Source organism: Peromyscus eremicus, chromosome 6 (assembly GCF_949786415.1).
Source record: "Peromyscus eremicus chromosome 6, PerEre_H2_v1, whole genome shotgun sequence".
In the NCBI taxonomy this organism is placed as follows: Eukaryota; Metazoa; Chordata; class Mammalia; order Rodentia; family Cricetidae; genus Peromyscus; species Peromyscus eremicus.
The window spans coordinates 114392789-114412257 of NC_081421.1; the positions used below are offsets into that span (position 1 = coordinate 114392789).

Below are 19469 nucleotides of genomic sequence, written 5' to 3' on the forward strand. Positions count from 1 at the left end.
TAACTCAATGAAAAGCTACTCAAAGCACATTTTGGAGCTAGGGAAATGGTTTAGTGAGTATAGTACCTGGCCCACAAGCATGAGGACTGAGTTCAGCTACATAACACCATGCAAAAATCTAGTTCTAAGGAGCTTGTATGTAGTCTGTAACCTTAGTACATGGGGTGACAAAGTGGGGCAGAAACAAGCAGGTTCCAGGAGCTCTTTGGCCAGCCAGCTTTGCTGAATTAATGAGCCTCCAAATTAGTGAGAGACTCTGCTTCAAAAAAAGGAAGGTGGAGGATAATTCAAGAAAACTCCTAATGTTGACCACTAGTCTTCATTGTATGCCCATATGCTCACATGCACATCCACATAGACACATGAACAGGTATGTGTAACAGAAACAGCACATTTTAGAGAAAGATCTTGGAAGGAGTCTCCTTGCCTTCAGATGTGTTTTCCACTAAATTCTTCTAACCAGAAGCTGGAATAATCTTTCAAAATTGCATTCCTTGCTGTGTTGGTTCAGATTCTTGGATAAACAGATGCCAAAACAGAATTTTAAGTGCACGTGTAGACAGTGATGGTGAGAGACCCAGAAGTACATGAACAACACCTGGGGGGAGAAGAAGGTGAAAGAAAGGGGCTTCACACAGGCAAGTGTCAGCCTCCCCGCTGCACACAAAAAACAGAAAACAGGAAATACGATGTGACAAAAGACATGCTACTTTCTGGATTTTGTTCTCATAAGACAAAAATATTCTGGAATTCTCTACAAAATTTTGAAGCAAAAAGAAACAAAAAGTACTTCCCCCCTCCCCACCCAACATATGTATATTATAAATGAAGGTCAACTTGGGAAAGGAAAGACTCAGAGCTACTTTCAGAAGAATTCTGTTTGAAGAATTAAGAGTGTGTGTCAGAGGCACTGGGGTGAAGTCTTACCCTGCTTAGAGAGCTAGGGTAATTTACCGTGAACTGGGTACTTGAAACAACAGGATTTTATTTTTGCAGTTTGAGAGGCTGGAAGTCCAAAGGCAAGGTTCCAGAAAAGAGAGTCGCTGTCTAGTGAGCACTCACTTTTCTAATGTGAAGATGTTATCTCCTCCCTATGTAGTCACAGGCGGGAGGAACAAGTCTCTGGAATCCCTTTCCTAAAAGAATTAGTTCCAGGAGGGCACAGCCCTAGTCGCCTAATCATTTCCTCTAAGTGACACCTCCAGATACTTTTATCTTGGGGATCAAATTTCAGCATATGAGTTTGAGGAGATTGGAGGAGTTGGACAACAGACAGGAAAAAAAGAGGGAAGGGATAGAGGAACGGGTGTAAAAGGATGAAGACAATGGAACTAAAGCCTGCTAGTCTGTGTGGACAGCTACAATGAGTGTGACCTTTCTGCTGCATGCTGGAGTTGGCATTGCAGCTGGGAAAAAAATATCTGTCAAAGGTGTGTGGCCTGGATCAAGGCAGAGATCATGGAGATTGCGCGTCCATTCCACTGGAGGCTGGCATAAGCCCACATCCTCTCCTAAGATGACTACTTAAAGTAAATGCATCAACTACCATACAGTGGGATCCAGAAGAAGGAAAAATTGCTTTTACCACTGTCTTATTTCCTACTAGCACCTTGAAAAAGCTTTGAGGACTGTTGAGAAACGTTTGTAGACTTCTAGTCTTCTTGATATTTGGGAAATCACAAGATGGTGGGAATAGAAGCTTACACCAAATAGGCAAATGAGTGCCATAATATACATGCTAGTTAACAAAGAATTAAGCATAAAGAAGGAATGCTCTAAAAAGGCATTCCATAATTCAAATTATACACACATATATGTACAAGCTATGTACAATATGTAAATTATGTTGTGTGTGTTGAAATGAGTATGGATAAAGGACAAGATGGATCAGTGGGTAAAGACATTCCCCCCGCCCCCAGCTTAAGGACATAAGCTCAACCCCAGGAGCCAACATGGTGAAAGGAAAGAGATAATTCATCTAAGTTATCTTCCATCCTCCACATGCATACCATGGCAAGTGCACACATATATATACAAATGCATAAGTAAACATATAAAATTGGTAGCTGATAGAGGATTATACACACATACAAACACACACACACACACACACACACACACACACACACACACACACATTTAATTGTTTCCTAATCATTTCCTCAAAGTGATACCTCCTGATAGTTTCATCTTAGGGATCAAGTTTCAGCATATGAATTTGAGGAAATATGACGAGTTGGACAGTAGACAGACAGACTGCTCTCTGCATTCCCGCATACTTTATATTTTTTGTTGATGATACCGTCTTCTTCTCTTTCTCTTCCTCCTCGTCCTGGTCCTCGTCCTTTTCCTCGTCCTCCTCCTCTTCTTCTTCTCCTTCTTCTTTTACCTCTTTTTTTTTTTTTTTTTTTTGGCTTTTTTGAGACAGAGTTCCTCTGCGTAGCTTTGGTGCTGTCCTGGATCTCACTCTGTAGACCAGGCTGGCCTTGAACTCACAGAGATCCACCTGGCTCTGCCTCCCGAGTGCTGGGATTAAAGGTGTGCACCACCACCACCTGGCAATACTCTATTTTTTAAGAAACTAAGAATTTATAGCTAAAGAATAGGACTTTAGAGCACAAGATATAAGATATAATAAGATATGATTCACATGCCTAATATATAATACATATGTAAAATTATAAATACATTTTATTTTATAATTATAAGTATATGTAATATTCAATAACACACACATAAACTATAGAATATATTTGTGTTTCATATCTTTAATAACAGATTTCTTTTAAACTTATATAAACTCTTTTTTTTTTTTTTTTTTTTTTTTTGGTTTTTCGAGACAGGGTTTCTCTGTGTAGCTTTGCGCCTTACCTGGAACTCACTTGGTAGCCCAGGCTGGCCTCGAACTCACAGAGATCCACCTGGCTCTGCCTCCCGAGTGCTGGGATTAAAGGCATGCGCCACCACTGCCCGGCCAAACTTATATAAACTCTTAATCCCAGTAATAGAAATATCTCTCACTATTGTCAAAGTGAATTTGGCCAAAGAGATTACAAAAAAAGAATGGAAAAGAGTTTACCATGGCTGTCCAGCTTACAAACTTGGAAGTACTCTACCAAAGAAAGAGAAGACCTCCTAGATCTGAGCAGTATACTTTTCTCATCCCTTCTGGTTTCAGTGTCAACCTCAGCCTCCACGAATCCTGGAGGCTTTCACAGATAATGTCATGCTCCAGTGCAGACCTGGTGTGTGCATGTCTTTCATTTTCTGCCCTCACTTCTCTCTTTCACAGAAGCTAGGAGGAATAGAACCTGAGAAACCTGAAGGAGACCTGGAGCTGATGCCCTCCGGGGTGTCTTCTCATGAGTAGGGAAGAGAAGCTGACAGACTGATGATTCTCTGAGATAATACGTCGTCCTCACATTATTCAGAGAGTGATATTCTCCATTCCTCGGGGTGTTCTTGGTGAGACTGAGCCCCCTTCATCCTCCATGGGGGATACAATGCAGGCTTCTATTGTCTTCTCTCTTTTGTCCTTTTCCGGTTTGTTCTTCCTGCTCCCTGTAATCAACTCTAAAGTAACTTACACGGATGCAGATGTTTGGTTTACATTTTGTACTGGAAGGAAATGTGAGTTCCATACCAGGCAAAGTCATCACAAATATCTAATAAAGCGATATTTTTTATTAATATTGAGCAAAAAGAAGTAGTGCATGAGGAAATGGTGAGAACCTAAAGTATATCAATGAATTTGGAGTAAGATGAAAGAAATGGGGTTCGATGGAGCTTTTCCTCGGTTTTCTGTTGTTTTCACTTTGGAAGCAAGAAAGAGGCTAACTTTGTTAAGAAAATGCTGTCATTCTGCCCCCGGTCAGCCTTGCTTTTCCATCTCAAGTCACTCCAGTCTTGAGCTGATTATTCTGAAGTTCAAAATACTAAAGCAAACACACATGCATTTGTTCATGAGAGCACATACTATCTATTCTCTACTTATCTGTCATCCACAAATACTAACATCAAATGCTTACATTATACATAGCTAATACAGATATACATATTTATTCACTATTTAGGGTTTCAAAATTACTTATTAACATTTATATCTATCTATCTATCATCTATCTATCATCTATCTATGTATCATCTATCTATCTATCTATCTATCTATCTATCTATCTATCTATCTATCTATCTATCTATCTATCTATTTATCTATCTATCTATCATCTATCTGTCTGCCTGTCTGTATCTATCTGTCTGTCTACCTATGTGTACGTGGGTATGCTGTGTGTCTACCTATCTATGTGTATGTGGATATGCTTGTGCCATGGTGAGTGTGTGGAGGTTGGAGGACAACTTGAGGGAGTGGCCTCCCTTCTTCTGTAAAGTAGGATCCAGGTCAAACTCAGGTCATCAGGGTTGGAGGCAAGCGCTTCTACCAGCTGAAGCATCTTACCAGACCTTCTTTTAGTTTTACTTTTTCCTATTGCTGTTTGGTATATTCCAAGTCATTTCTACACACCTTTAACACTGAGCAGTGATGGTCATTTTTTTTTCTATGGTGAGCATCCCTCTCATTCATGTGCTTCTATTTACTTTTTGTTGATTTTGAACTTACCTGGTTTCTTATTTTTTAGTTCTTTCAGATTGGCAGTTATTTGTTTTTAGCTATCTTCTTTGTTTCCTCTTGAGCCCTATTTTGATAAAATTTCCAATTTAACAAAACATTTATTTAAGATATTACTATGAGCAGTAATTTTTAGACTTTGGATAAACAAATTTTGTTCTAGTCCCTCTTTACACAGAAGAAAACTGTTTACTAATGAGTTTTGGAATTCCACAAGTTTTTAGGGGAAGTACTGCTTTTGTTTTTATCAGAGGATAAATCTGAGACTAATGGGTTTTAATTGCTTTTCTAAAAATACAGATGGCTTTCTCTCTCCAAGTTCCATCACCTCTGAATATTACACAGATTCTTTTAAATTAATCAAAAATGAGTTCATTCAGTCAATATCAAATGGAATTTTAGGTAGTCAGCATGGAGAGAGCACAGAAAATAAAAATTTCCAGTGTCCTGGGTCTTCAATACTAGTGGAGAAAAGGGGTGAACCATAACATGGATCAATAGCTATTGTAAATCGTGAGATAAGCTGGAGATCATTGCTTAAAGGTAAACAAATTGCCAGGATATTCTGAAGTATGGATCTCCCTCTGTTAATCTTTTTCCATCTTGTTTTAGTTCTAAATTCTCTATTATAAAATCTTGAAGCTCTAGTTCACTGTATTCTTCCTCTAATATTTTTGCCTGTTGCTTTATTTTCTCCTCCTCCTCTTTGACGAGAGGTCTTGTTTTGCACTATGTAGCCCAGGTTGGCCTGGAACTCAGAAGCTTCATGCCTCAGCCTTCTCAGCACCAATTGCATTTGTGTCTGAAAATTTCCTCCAGTTTTAAATTTCAAGTCACTTTTTCATCATCTTACAAATATTTTTCAACCATAGTATAAAATTTTTACTCTTTATTTATAAATGTAAAAGCTGAAATTTGGTCATTTTCATTCCCTTCATCACCTTCCTGCATTTCATTGCTTTTCCTAGTGAAATCTTTCCTCTAAACAAACCTTCTCTTACTTTAAAAAATATTTTATTTATTTTTTTATTTTATGTGTATGAGTTTTTGCCTGCATGTATGTATGTGTACATGCACACACAATAACCACAGAAGCCAGAAGAGGGAGTTGGATCCCCTGGAACTGGAGTTCCAGATGCTAAGAACTGCAGGGGGCTGTTGGGAATGGCAGCCAGGTCCTCTGCAGGAGTAGCCAGTGCTTTTAACTGCTGAGTCATCTATCTCTCCAGTCTCTCATCTTACACTGAGTGCCTCTTTGCCTTAATCAATTGAGATTAGTAGTTAGGGTTGCTTTCATAAGCCCTAGTAGGGTTTTTTGTTTAGTTTTTAACATAGGCAATTTAATAGTCACTATACCACTAAAGAAAATGACACTCATTAACTTCATAGTCCCTCAGGTGCTGGAGTCAGCCATAGTTTTTGACTTGGCTGTTTTACTTATTTTTGCATTATCAATTAGCATTTTTTCAATCCCAACCTGGTATAATATGTCTGTGTTTGTGCTCCAATTGTTAAAAAGTTACATTTTAAAATAAGAGAAATCCATTTACTCATTCAAAATGATACTTAAATTTATTTAGTGGCAGATGCTAGAGAACACAAATATGAAGATATAATGATTAATATCTACTTACACTGAGAATACAGCCCAAATATTGTGTGTGTGTAGAGACCTATGCATGTGTGCACACACTTGTGTGGAGGCCAGAGGTCAACCTCCAGTGTCTTCTTCGGTCACTCTTCCCTTTTACTGTTGAGACAGGGTCTCTCAATGCACCTGCGACTTACTGACTTGAGTAGAATGTGGCTGGTGAGCTCCAGGGATCTGCCTGCCTCTGCCTCTCTAGTGCTGTATTAAAGGGATGTGCTACTCTGCCTGACTTTGTTTTTCTAAACTAATGCTTGGGATTCAAATTCAGGGCCTCACACTTGTACAGCAAGCAGTTTACTGACTCCGCCATGTCTCTACACAAAACAAGTAATGCTTTTGCAACAATTCTCTATGTCCTCCAGATCTAGTCATTTGTAGAATCCACGTTTCCATACTTCAGTTTTTGTTTTTTTCTTACATGTTGAACTTTTCTGTTTTCTTATACTTGGGTAGAAACATTTCTGCTTAGTCTCCGAGTCTAAGAACAGTCGGAATTAGACTCCATCTGCACAGAAGGCCGACACACTCTTGAGCCCCAAAGCTTTGGAAGTCTAAAAGGCAAATTTGAGGGTTGGGTTATTGGCCTTGGGAAAATCGTATTTATTCATTTCTTCCTTCATTTCCTTGAGTTGGGTATTTTTGTTCCTCCAACTTTCTCCTTTTGTATGGAGTAAATTGGAAGAAGGAGAAGAAGCATTAGCAGCTCATCAAGTTAGCTGGGACTCTGAAGCTCATGGAATATGGGAACAACCAGAAACTTTCGGCAGAACACTTTTTCTGGTGCATTTGCTTTAAAAATGAGCATTTGCCCAGAGGAAATTTGTGATAATGGCATAGAAGTAATAACAACCAGAGTCGGTTGTTCAAACGGTCTATTTGATCAGAGATTTTTTTTTTTTTTTGGTTTTTCGAGACAGGTTTCTCTGTGTAGCTTTGCGCCTTTCCTGGGACTCACTTGGTAGCCCAGGCTGGCCTCGAACTCACAGAGATCCGCCTGGCTCTGCCTCCCGAATGCTGGGATTAAAGGCGTGCGCCACCACCGCCCGGCTTGATCAGAGATTTAAGGGAGGAGAATGAAGAAGGCAATGCATTGGGCCCTTAGTCCTGACCCGTGAGAGGGAGGCTGGCACAGTTCCTTCCACAGCTAAAATACCAATCTCTGCATAATGGATGCACAGAGTGTGCCTTCTTCAGATAAGTGCATTTTTGTCCAGGACTATGTTAATTATTAGTCATTCAAATCCCAAAGGAGAAATTTTCCTGAGTGTAAACTTTGGAAAGTCCAACTAATTTCCCATCGTTTTTTATCAGGAAAAGTAATAAATAGGTAAAGTTGAAGAATTGTGTAGTGGGCCCTATTGTGTATTTTAAATTGACATTTCATTGTACTTTTTTTCAATCATTTGTAGTTTCTAATCTGGTCATACAAATATTTATTCATTCATTTTACTCTTTGAAAGGGCTCACATATCAATGACTTCCAAAATACTTCAATATCTGTGGCACTGACAGAGGTCAATATTTTGGGCACATTTAAATGTAAAATTAATGTAGAAGGCAATTCATGGGTCTTAAGTATAAAAACACTTTTTGGATTTTTTACTTTCTCAGTGCAGTTCAAGTCCTTATTGAAATACAGACCATCACAAAATCCTGTGGGTTTATCAGTTAATTCCTGCATTTGTGATCTAAGGGCTGAAGTTGCTCCCGAGATATTCATCACATTTTCTTTCTTTGTTTTAAATCTCTAATATGAGAATCTGCCGTTTTTGTATTGTTGTGTTAGATATCTCTCATGCAGTGTAGTTTAATGTTCACCCATGTTGTGTGTCTCTCAATAACTTGCTGTTTAAATTGCTAAGCAATATTCTATGAACATACCACATTGACTATGTTCTATTTGTGTGTACCTGACTATTTTTTATCATTTGGATACAGTGAATAAATCTAAAATCCAATCCTGTAATATTTTTGGTAAGCATTTTTGCATATTTGCTCATGAGGGAGATTAACCTGTAACTGTCTTTAATGTCTTTGTGAACTAGGATTGCACTCGCCTTACTGCTAAGCCAGTAGTCATTCTGCTTCTCTATAGGTTTTTTTTTTTTTAAGGTTTCTTCTTACATACTCGACTGAGTGCAATCAAATCTATCAAGACTACTAGCTTTCTTTGGGGAAAAGCTTTTGATAGTTGCTTGAGTTTATTTATCAGGCATAAGATGATTCACATCTTCATTATTTTATTCCCCTTTGAGAAAACTGCCCTACCCCCTCCCAGACCCTTGCTTCCAGGTCTTTCCTGCTTTATATATGTTCTTTAATCTATTGGGTCAAGTTATTTGTTTTATTGATTTCCCTTTTACATTACTGTCTTTGTACATTTTTAGTAATTGTTATATAGAAAATACATATAGTTGCTTATTTTTCATAATGAGACTAGGATTAATATTGTATCATTTCACATGGACTTAATAAAACTTGTCTGTATACTGGGCGTGTGTGTGTGTGTGTGTGTGTGTGTGTGTGTGTGTACGTACCCCTTTCCTCCCACATCTTAATCTCCTTGTCAACATCTATTTTGCTTCTATATACTACATAAGCCACAAGAGACATTGCTATAATTGTGCTTTGAGCACTCACAAGAATTTTACAGAAATACAGAGAAAAAAATGAGAGTCACTTATCTTTAACACACATTTTTACCTTCAATGAACTTCCTCCTTTGGAGGATAGATTTTTCAGCAATTCTTGTTTCTCCTCAGCCTTGGAGCTTCCTTCCACAATTCTCTTCCTTTATGTCTGCTTGTAACTTACTTTCCCTACACTTTTCATCCAAGATTGTAGTTTTACTAATGTTTGAATACAAAAGATGTGGTTGACATGGTTTTTGTTTTGTTTTGTTTTTATTGTTGCTGGTGTCATTTTCTTTTAACACCTTTATGACATTGGGCCAGAATTTTATGGTTCTCAGCTTCTAATGATAGAATGATTTTTTTTTAGCATTTCCACACTGTGTAGAATTGGGGCTTTTTGGTCACTTTCAATGCTTTTCTTTTCCTTTGGTTTTGTGAAGTTGTCTGTTACGCCTACAATTCTAGTTTCTTCATTTCCTTCTGTTTGCTGATATTAGAAGTTTGTATAACTTCGATTGTGCTTTTTTTTCCCATTTTGAAAAAGTTGTCATTGTCTTTGAAATCTGTTCTGTTCACTCCCGTTTCTTCTGAGGCTTCAATAAAATGCTCAAAAAAGGTCTCTAGGTTATTGCTGAGGCCAGCAAACATGACTGATTTTGTTGTTGCTTCTCATGTGACAGGGCCTTTTAGTGCAGACTGGCTTCAAACTCCCTGTGAATCTGAGGATGATCATGTGCTTTAGATCTTCCTGCCTCCAACTCCAGAGTGCTGGGATGTAGCAGTGAGCCATCAGCCCTGACTGTGTGGTTCCATATTGTGTGCAGCAGTACAAATGCCAGTTAAGATTTATTAGTGGCATTCATTTGTTTTTTGTTTGTTTCATGTTTAATTCCATCCATGTTTCTGTGGTCTGTCCCAAGTGTGTCGACTCAGGAATCAGCCAGTGTCTGCACTGTTTGCACAATCCCCTTCTGCCAGGCTGCTCTCTCCTCTCTCCCCTTCACTCTCCAACAGCTCCAACTCTGACTCCCTAGACTCTACCCACCTCTACAGGACAAATATTGTGGTTCATTATGTCCTCAGGCCAAAATCCATACAATACAAGATCCAACTCATGGAAGTCACATTTCTAGTTTATTTTTTACTGAAAATCTGTGTATATTTTTATTTATTTTCTCTTATTTTTGTCTCTTTTTTGCTTTATCTTTTATTTTTCACAATCTGTCTACTTTTACTGACTTTGTTTGAAGTTGGCTTTTTGTTTTGTTTTTGCATTAACTAACACTGAATCTGATATATTTCAGATTACTGATCTGATAGAATTTACCTCTCAGGAACCAGGACCCATTTCAAGTTATTTTTATCTTACATGCCAGTATTTTTTTTTAAGACGCCATGAACTTCAATAAATTTCTAACAATTTTATTGAGATGCAATTATAGACCATAAAGTTTGCCTTTTAAGAAGGTATGATTCAGCATAGTGACAAGTTATATAACAATAAGCTATGCTAGGTTTTCTGTGATAATTACCATTGTTAATTTTTCATCACCCTAAAAGGCAACTCTCTTCCTTAACAATTATTGCCTCTAACTCCTGGAGATCTTTAACTAGTTCCTGGTTATATGTGGTTGCCTGTCTCAAATATTTTATGAAGATGAAACAGTAGGCTATGATCTTCTGTAACAGGTCCCTTCTATTTGGTACAATGTTTTCAAAGTTCATCTGTGTTGTCTGTGCATTAGTACTTGCTTTTTTTGCTAAATGGTACTCCTTTGTATAGATATACCATAGTTTGTAGTCTTGTTCCTTAGCTCATGATGAACATGTAAATTGATCTAGGTTTTTTGTTGTTGCTGATAGGAATGATGCCATTATAATTTATATGATGTGGACAAATATTTTCATGTCTCTTGTTTTATAGCTAGGGATGGAGAGGTGGAGTCATATCATATGTTAACTCTGTGTTTAATGTTTGGAAGGTTTGTTGAACTTCCAAAAAGGGTTCATTGTTTGACATACTCACCAGCAACATAGTATAGTTCCATTTTCCCATGGTTTTTGCAATACCTTTTTTAAATTTTTGGTATTTAGTGTGTAAGAAGGATCTTTCATTGTGCTTTTAATTTGTATTTTCTCTAAAGTCTAAGGATGAGAATATTCATATGCCTAGTGGCCATTTACATATTTTCTTTAGAGAAATTTCCACTAATTCATTGGTTTATTTTTAAATTGTGGTGATTTTCACTTGATTATTAAATTGCAAGAGTTTGCTCTATAACCTGGATATACACTCTTATCCGAGCTCTCAGATGAAACTTTTCTAACATTCTGCAGGCTGTCTTTGCACTATATTGTTGATATGTTTTATAGGAGCAAAGTGGTTTTAGAACATTTTGATGAAGTCCAATTTATCATTTACAAATTCACTTTTAGTGTCTTATTTAAACGCATTACCTGGCCCGAGGACAGTAAAGGCCCAGTCTGTTGTCTTCTAACGATTTTAAAGTTCAGATCTTATATTTGGATGGCAACCCAGTTTGATTGATTTGTATATATGATATAAGATTGGAAATTGAGTTTTGTTTTTTTTTTTTTGTTTTTTTTGTTTTTTTTGGTGTTTTTTTTTTTTTTTTTTTTTTTTTTTTTTTTTTTTTTTTTTGGCATGAAGGTATCTAGTTCTTCCAGTACAATTTCTTGACAAGATTACACAGAATCTCAGGTCTCACCTGACATGGATAAGAATAGACAGGACTTAAGATTTTTCTTAACATTTACATAGCTTTGCCCATGCAGGTGACTGTCTGGGTTTCCCAGGAATATGTTAGAACTGCACAAACTCCTCTATGAAGGACCCGGAATTTTCTTTTTAATTTTGGGGCTTTGTGATTATTCCAAGTGAACACCCTAAACAGATAAGATGTTCATCAATTTCCCTTTAACTCTGTTGTGAGGAGGGATATATAGATGCCGAGATGTACAACTTGTTCTACTCCTTCGTATTTAAGACATCACATAAAGGCTCTGAGGATAGGCCTTTTCCAAGTGACTCCAAGGCAGTTCTGATGATGACAGTCCTACAGGAATAGGGCTTTGGGGGGAATTCCAAATGCTCTCCACCTTCCAATGGCTTCTCCATCACTGTGTTTCATATTTAGCATCCTGTTAAAACCTCTTGGTTTTCAGCACTTTAGTGATAGGAAGAATGAGGCAGGACTAGAGCCAAGCTTAAATGTTACAAAGTTGAGTGACACTATTGAAAGTCAACCAGATTTCTTGAATAAACCCTTTCTAGATACCAGGAACATTTGGTTAATTTCTAGAGCACTTAAAAAAGATGACTTTGACAACTGCTTAGCAGTGTTCTTATTAATTTTAGGAAAAAGATTGAGTTTTGGCAAACCTTACTTCACCAATACTACCTTCCAATAAACTGAATAGTTATTTAATTTGTAAATATGTTTAATCCCTATAATATAGATTCCATATAATAATATTGAAGTCTGTCATAAAACATTTGAAAATAGAAACTTAAAACAAATGTGCTGCAAGATAAATGTAAATAAAATTTCTAGTTTTTCCCCATCCTATTTCAATTGATCATCTTCCTAAGATCTTCAGAAATTTAGGGAATTTCTGTCAAATTTTACTTTCATAGTGATTGAGGTTACAAAATGATATATCAGCACTAATAAGCTTTATTGATATAAATTCTGATAATAACTGTAGCTATTGGTGTATATTATAAGAATACAAATTGAAGTTTTCAAACATGAGAGCCATTGATACAATCTGTGTTTTTAAATTAAGGAGAGAAATAAACACAATAATTCGCAAATGTTTGGCCCTTACAAGGCAGAGTAGAAATCGGCAAAATAAAATCCAGTCTGTTGGAAGCCCCATCTTGTCATGCCCATTTTTATTTTTTAAATTTCCCTGTTAAAGATAAAGCTGTTAGTTCAGCTGACAGAGACACAGGAGATGTTGGCCATTTAGGCTTTCTCAAACCTTGAGATACCTTCAGTATCATTAAGTATGCTTGCAAATCAGGAGAGGATACAACAGCGTGATTAGCATGTTGATTCTCTCTGTCTTTTCCCTGTGAATGCCTGTGGTTCAGTGCTCTCCCTATCCAGTCTTCCTGTTTTACTAACAGTCACTTCCTCTTTTCCCTCCTTCACATGCAAAGGAAAGTCTCATCATTAATTAGTACTTATTATTCCTTAGGATATTTAACAATATCCTTTGTAGTTTCCTTAAACCTTACCCTCCTCTTTGTAAATATTTCCTCTCTCAACTCTCCTAAATTATATTCATTTAGTATGTCAGTTTCTTTTCCATTAGAAAGCTAATTATTATCTCAAGATAGTCTAATTTTTTTCCTCTCATATGGGAATCTCACAGTGCTGCCTAGGCTGTCTTAAAGTGGCGAACACAAGCAATCCTCCTGTCTCAGATTCCTGAGTCATCAATGCTATCAATATTTGCCCATGTTCAGTTTCTACCCCTCCATTCTTAGATCTATACTTCCATCCATATTGAACTCTCTTCTTCAAAAATATTCTCTCTCTCAGTTCATGAAATTATATAACTTAACAATTCTGCCTTTTGTCTTGAAATTAAGGTATTGATAAAATCATAACTAGTTCCGAGCTAAGAATAATGCTTGCAGAGACTAACTGAAGCCATCCTGGTTGGTTGATCTTTGTGTGTATGTGTATGGTTCTCACCAGCAGTGTTTGTGGACAGTTTCAGTCCTCATGCTCTTGTCTGTTCTTTAATTTCTATACACTCTGACTCCCTGCAGAGTCCAAGTTCACAGCAAATACAGGATTTGACCGATTACAAATATGTAGTTTCTCTCTATGTAGCAGCCTTAGATTCTTGGAAGAAAGACATTTTCAAATACAATTGCTAAATAAGAGATTAATAGAGGATCTGGGCTTCTCCATATTGGGCTCTGTTTTGGGAGCATCCTGCAGCACTCTTGTGTTGCTTTTGAAAATCTGGCCTCTTTCCTCTTGGTCACACCTGTTGACACCAAGGTACATTTAAATACTGAAAAGAGATCTTCTTGACCCTCCTGTTAAATCACATTGCATCACAGCTGTCAGTCTGAGTTAGAGAACAAAGATCAACCTGAAGACTGTGACAGACCATGTCTCCTTGACAGTACAGCATGCTATGTAAACTATTTGTCTACATAACATGCACACTTCTTCTCTTTCAAAAGTTCTTCGCATCTTGATTAGGAATGAACATAAGTAGGCTTTTCAAGATTGTCCTATGGATAATTGGCTCATAATTGCTTTTTATGGGATTGCTCGTCAGAAATCTGTCATTAAATCTTCTCTAGAGAGCACAATGCAAGCCATCAGAAATAAACTGTTGTTATTATTGTATGCATATGAGGATATGTACTTATTTGTATAATTACCTCAACCCTAAGTATGCTATTTTCGTGAAGCAATGTCAACTTTAGATCGAATATCTCTTTATAGAAAGGATATTGATTTGAGAATGGAAAGAAAATAACAGATTTCCATTTTCAATTTCGGGCCTTAAACTCTTTGATTATATGGAGAATAGTTATGAAATGGTGCATACTCATTTTATGACTTGTGTTTCCTTAAAAGATTGGGGGCATATTAGTAAACACACTGAAGGAAAATGTCTATAAACCCCAGGTAAATATGGATCATTAGTACTCACTAGTGATTTAATGATTCCTTTGCCCTTCTAGCTGGAACAAAAATTATTGCTCCAAAAATATAAACAGAGCTGGGGTGAAAACTCAATCAACTCAATCAGGAAAGTATAAGCATGGGGACCTGAGCTTGATTCCTTGAAATCACATAAAAAAGCTGAGGACTGATGGGGATGTCTTTCTGTATGCTGTCAATGTGTTGCTATGATTGATTGATAAATAAAACACTGATTGGCCAGTAGCCAGGCAGGAAGTATAGTATAGGTGGGATAAGCAGAGAGGAGAATTCTGGGAAGTGGAAGGCTGAGTTAGGAGACACTGCCACATACTGCTGCCACCATGAGAAGCGAGATGTAAAAGTCACAAGCCACGTGAAAACTTACAGATTAATAGAAATGGGTTAATTTAAGATATAAGAACAGTTAGCAAGAAGCCTGCCACAGCCATACAGTTTGTAAACAATGTGTTTATTTGGGTCTGAGCAGCTGCAGGCCCAAGTGGGACTGGAGAAAACTCCAGCTACAGGGGACAATGACACACATTTGAAACCAGAGAGCTGAGGAAGGGGAGAGAACAGATCTCTGGAGTTTGCTAGCTGCCAGTATACTTGAATCAGTGAGTTCCAGGCCAATGAGAACAAAGTGGATGATATATGTGGAAATGACCAGAGGCTACTCACCATTGGTCTCCATATCCATGCACAAGGCACATCCAGAAGTGTACACAACACACACACACACACACACACACACACACAAATGAGAGAGAGAGAGAGAGAGAGAGAGAGAGAGAGAGAGAGAGAAATGAAATGGTGTGTCTAGAATGTCTCTTCTAAACTTAAGCTGTCTAGAATGTCTCTTCTAAACTTAAGCTGCTATAAATAATGATAATGTTGATCTTACTAATGATAATATTTAGTAAAACACTCATGATAGCTAAAGCATCTAGATTATGACCACTCTGTATGTTATGGAGTCTTCTAAGAACTTTTTGCTTAATTTTCAGAGCAAATCTGTGAGTGACCTGTTTCATAGAGAAAGAAGTAGAGGCAAGTAAATTTAACCAACTTTCTCACAATCACAAGGCTAGTTGGGGGGATTATAGGTCTTGTGCTTAGAAGAAGAGAATTACATACATGAAGAAAAATAAAGAGATGCTGTTCTGGGTAAAAGAGCAAATATTTCATTGTATATTTATATAACATGGTGATTTGTTATATAGCCTGCTTTTTGGCTAGGACATTGACTATCATCCTTTTAAGAAATACCACTATGCTTTCCAGAGAGGATTCTTAATACTTACATTGCACCAGGAAATGCTTTGTTGCCCTGACTGGATGTTTTCAGCATCTCTACATCTTCAAAACAGAGATAATTTTAGTCATACACAAGGTGAGTTGTTGATCAGAAATTTGAGAAATATATATATATTTAATTTCCTTGGAGGAAAGCCCTACTATAAAAACAAATTTGGGATGTTATAATGACAAGTGTGTGAGTGTACATTAATTTCCCCCTTATGTTCTTATTGCCAGCAGATGGAGGCTGAAATTGAATTGCTGCTGACTGTTGTCCCCTGTTATGGCCTGTGGAGATATGACAATTGAGGAAGAACTTAAAAGAATGCCAAGTAACAGAGCATGAAGCAGAGGGTGTGACTGGTGCCGAAGACATTTTATGGCTGATGGTATTTGGCAAGAAAAAAATATGCATTCTTGACTGTATCTTTGCAAAATAATTCCACCATCAACCATGCCTCAACACCTGTAATGTATTTGTCCTATAATTTATTCATTTTTCCAAATCACAGTGTTCTTATATTAATCATCTTCACGTTTCCACTTACAAAAGACTAAGTAATTACAACACCTTAGAAGAAATTTCTTTATTTCACAGGGAATTTGGGTGCAGAAGACTGAGTCCATAGACGTCCAATGTCTTGTCTGGCTTACTTTGAATTTCATTGGGGGCTTGTTCTGGGTTGTGCATGCTACTAGCTCAAGTCTTGCCCTTAACAGAGAGTCTGTAGCCTTCTGCAAGATTCTTGAAGGAACTTAGGACTTCAGAAAGCTTACAAATTCCTGTTTTGGATCTTTGGTTTATGGGGCAGTGTAACTATGCATGTTTACTTTATCGATTGAGACAGAGCATTTAATGCAAATAAGAACAACAGAGTGGTAGAGAAAACAGCTTGGAGGACATTATTACCTTTCCCAATCCTCATTTCTTGTCATGAATTATTAATCATGAGGTAGCACCTCATCTGATGCTTTGAAAACTCTCCCCCTGGTAAGAACAGGCTAATTGAATTGGAGGAAGTGGAGCAGGAAAAACTAAACGTGGATGTTGATGGTTACACCAAAAGCAATTATCCACCCTTCAGCCTTCTCCACCTGTTGGAAAACCCAAGGCTCACTAATTCTTGTGCCATGAGGGAAGAAATGGGAAAGAAGAGGAAAATGTTAAAGCAATGCATTTCAGTACATCTTTCTTGAGAGTAATTCATTTGACTAAGAGGTGTATGGGGGCATCGGAAGGAGTAGGGGTATGGGAAGAGGTCTGACACACCAGAGATAAGAATACAAACCAGTCCAGTCCCCATAAGTGCTGCTTGGTAAGGCAACAAAGGCCTTAATTTAGGTAATAACTCTACCCAGCAACTCTCCCATGAGGAGAATTATTTCGCAGTTTATATATATGTAAATATTTGAAAAAATTCATATGCATAAAAAATATGAAACCATCACTAGAGTGTGATAAAGTCATTTTATAAAAATTATATTTTTGATACTTTTTATCAAAAGAAAACTTATAAACCAATAGATATGAGTAGAGAACATAAAATAATACCACATTCATGAGGAATGTAACACTAAGGGTTTAGGGGACACATGCCTTAAGTCACATCTATATATGATATAAACAATGAGAAACAACATGAAGTGATATATATTGTAATAAAAATGGTCACCGCAGTGCTCACTTTGGTAGCACATATACTAAAATTGGAATGATACAGAGAAGATTAGCACGGTCCCTGTACAAGGATGACATGCAAATTCGTGAAGCTTTCATATTTTTAGTAGCCACTGTAAATGGTATAATAACAGATTTTCTCATTTGTCTGTTTTATTAATTTTCACTATTTTCCCTATAAAAATGCAAATGCTATTTTGCCATTAAATACACTAACAAAACTTTTAACAACATCTTTCTTTTGAAATTACACTCTCCAAGTCCATATGATCAGCTATATCAATCAGCAAGTGTCTGATGCTTGCCAACCCGAAGCTCAGACTCTGGCAGACAGAAGTAGCAAAAGGTTTCCTTCTACCATCACACAGTAAGCTAAGAGTCTTGTGGGCAATTTTTCTGGGACTGAGCCCTTTCTTTACCTATGTCACAAGTCAAGTCAAGAGAATTTGAGCTAAATTAAATTGAATATACACAGACACTTCAGAAAAAAACAAAGTAAGTCAGACCCTGGCAAAACATTGTACTTCCTGCCTCTGACATTCCTTACCTTCCTAAAGATAGCCACCTTACCCTGGTTGTGGAGTTATATGCATTGAACAGGACTAATCTGTTTGTCTTGGGGTGATGCAAACTCATAGAGTCTTGGGCTCTATTGTATTTCTGCACTTAGTACAACCTTCCATCCCTAGCTGTTGAATGAACAGTTCAAGAAATGCAGAAATGAAGATGATGGGGGAAAGGCCAACTCAGCCTCCTGGCTTTCATCCTGAACTAAACTGAAGGAAACCCAAGACTAGGTGGCAGATATTTCCTCAAAAGTAACCAGAGGGGAATAAGCATTCCTGGGATGAAGATTCTGAAAATCAGACATGTAGGGGTTTGGAGGAACCGAGATGAATGCAGGACTTCTGGAAAAATAGCTGAAGCTAGAGAGCAAAGGCAGAATCTTTGCAGTTATGTTCGGCTATCAGAGTCACAGTACTGTGGGGAAGTAGGAAAAAAGGTTGTTTAGTTTGCAGAGAAGTGGATTCCTGAATGAGCGACAATTAAATCTGCTGGAGGATTGGAAGGAGACATGGCATATGGGATGATTTTAGCCACATAAACAGGAATGGGCGTATGCAATGATTTCTATTCAAGGCCCCTGGCTTCCTGGACTAAGCTGATTATTATTAAGCATTTATGTGGCATTTCATATGTACAAGTACTTTACAATCATTTATTATTTATTCCTCACAACGTGAGAAAGCCACAAATCAAGGGCAGGGATAAAGTTAATACAATTTTATTAAACAAGAGGGGTGTGCCTATCAGCAGGCTCAGCTACAGCCAGAGAGTGTGACCTCACAGGAGAGAAACAACGTGACAGTGACAATTACTTTTTTTTTACCCTTTTGTGTTGCAGTTTACACTTTTAATCATCACTAAGTCAGGTGACCCTGCACACCTGGGAGAACTCCTGGGAGCTTGGCATCCTGGTGTGTGTGCCAACTCAAGGGAGAAGCTGTCATTCTGTCACCAGTGACTTCCTTCCCCCTCCCTCTGTCCTTTTCTTCCTCATGCCTTCTCACATCTGTTTCTGTTTCTTCTCACCATTCCTCCTTCTACCCTTAATGTAGCCCATGTCTCCTTTTCTTTTGATCTGTTTCTCTCTCAGGCCTGTCTTATTTCTTTCCTGTGTCCCATTTGACTTCATGCTTACTCTCCTGTCCCCCTGCCTTCCCGTTTCTGTCTCTGATTCTCACATAGACAGATAGACAGGCATGCACACAATCACACACACACAAACACTCACGATTGCACACACACACTCGTGGACACACACACACACACACACACACACACACACACACACACACACGGAAAAAAGCAGAAT

General features: G+C 37.6%; 1 non-coding gene across 1 annotated transcript; it reads left to right on the forward strand.

The window, feature by feature from the left end:
* The first annotated feature begins 17592 nt into the window (after nucleotides 1–17592).
* On the forward strand, nucleotides 17593–17699 carry LOC131913993 (U6 spliceosomal RNA). The gene has a single exon (XR_009380054.1). It is a non-coding gene; the product is annotated as a U6 spliceosomal RNA (small nuclear RNA).
* The last annotated feature ends 1770 nt before the right edge of the window (nucleotides 17700–19469 follow it).